Below are 1,831 nucleotides of genomic sequence, written 5' to 3' on the forward strand. Positions count from 1 at the left end.
ATTTATCTCTACTACTACCATTAACCAATGACGTTATGTATCTGTTTTATTGTCAATTATCATGCCTGGAAACCTGTTAAATAATACCAGTACTCCAGCTGAATGAGAAGTTCCATGTGCAAAAAAATAGGCAGAATCGCCCCACTGACCTTTCCCCATGTGCAAAAAAATAGGCAGAATCGCCCCACTGACCTTTCCAAAACTTTTTGTCAGTCATAACAGAATGAATCTCTTGTAAGAAAACACATTTTGATTTTTGTTCCTTGCAAAATAAAAAGATTGCTTTTCACTTAACACTGTTTTTAACATTCAGAGATAAAAAAGAAATAGACATAATCTATAATGTAACTGTTTTCAATATGTCTTTAACTTGCTTATAATGCAGGTATGAAATATGTTGCCCTTAGAACATAACCATAGCAACTTATTGGGCTTTAAATTTTGTCTTATGACGTATATCAGTTTATTTTGCTTGTCAGCAAAAACTGCATTTCGTTGTAAACAAATTCCAGTATCACTTGACATGCTGCTGTGTTGCCTATTCAAGTGATGGAATTTGTTATTTACATGACAACGCCTGAATGCAACACAGGCTCCACTCCATAGACTGTGTATTTAATAGGGGTTCTGGCCGGGCTCCGTTGTAACTGTCGGTCAGGAAAATGCTGCCCAGGTCGCGCTCTTGTGTGCCGGTCTGTATGTGTGCGCACATCGGGGCCGAACTCCGCCATGCGTGATACAGAGGGCAGAGGAGGATGGTAAACACACGACCATGTAGACACAGAGACTGTGCAGGGCGGACCGAAGGGTTCAATATTTTACAGGGAACCGTTGCATCCCTAGTAATGGTGTGTGCTTGTGAAGACTTTTGGCAAAATCTTCCTCCATCGTGTCGATGTCTTCATCATCACAGGCCTCCTTGAGAGCTAATAGGTTGTAGTCGTGGTCTGGAAGTCCAGTACCCACTCAGCTAGCAGCCCGGTTAGTATTAGCCATCTCCTTCACATTCGGAGGAGCAATTAAGGCGTTTATCTCAACAAGCCCGAACTTTGTGAATTTTGGCGTGAATATCTACACATTGGGAGGTTTTTTGTGGAAGTTAACAACTTTTCAGGACATAGTCTGACAGTGTTTACTGGAGCCTGCAAAGTGATACTACTATACGAGCAAGTCAGGACACAAATCTAACCAGCATGCATTGTGCTGCAATGACTGGTGATCGAATCTGCGCAGGTCTGACTCATCTCCAACGAGCCTGAGCTGTTGAAAGTAGCCAAGAGTCGAAATTTAAACCACACTATTACAATATGGAGATGGCAGTACAGGGTGATTAGCATGATTTAATTTTAACACTGACAGGGACGTGTGTGTCTCTGTGTGTGTGTGTGTGTGTGTGTGTGTGTGTGTGTGTGTGTGTGTGTGTGTGTGTCCTCCCCCAGGATAGTCTGAGCATCAAACGTTTATTTTACTGCATTTTGAAGTGTTGTGCACCAGTTTATGGTGGAAATGTCTTTATGTAAAGAAAAACAGATGTGTCATATGGTGACGCAGGCGGCAATTTGGCCATGTGTGCTGTAAGGTTGCAGCGATGTACCGGTTTCAAGGTATACTGTGATATGGAAGTTGACAGTTATCATAGTGTGTACGTTTGCTTATCTGAGATGCTGAAAAAACTAGGGATGCACCGATAGGGATTTTTCTTAACCGATACTGATAACTGATAAATTCACATTTTTGTATTTTAAAAGAAGTGTATAACTTGTAGTTAATGTTCACCTGAGGGTCAGAAAGGCTGATTTAATATTCCACAGCTCTGACCGAACCAAATCAA

General features: G+C 41.5%; 1 protein-coding gene and 1 pseudogene across 1 annotated transcript in view; both read left to right on the forward strand.

Annotated features, from left to right (window-relative positions):
• The window catches only part of LOC126404301 (zinc finger protein 501-like), an 87,235-nt gene that overhangs the window by 37,135 nt on the left and 48,269 nt on the right, over positions 1-1,831 (forward strand). The window lies entirely within an intron of this gene.
• LOC126404643 (zinc finger protein 391-like) overlaps positions 1,589-1,831 on the forward strand; it is a 3,173-nt pseudogene continuing 2,930 nt past the window's right edge.

Source organism: Epinephelus moara, chromosome 17 (genome assembly GCF_006386435.1).
Source record: "Epinephelus moara isolate mb chromosome 17, YSFRI_EMoa_1.0, whole genome shotgun sequence".
NCBI lineage: Eukaryota > Metazoa > Chordata > Actinopteri > Perciformes > Serranidae > Epinephelus > Epinephelus moara.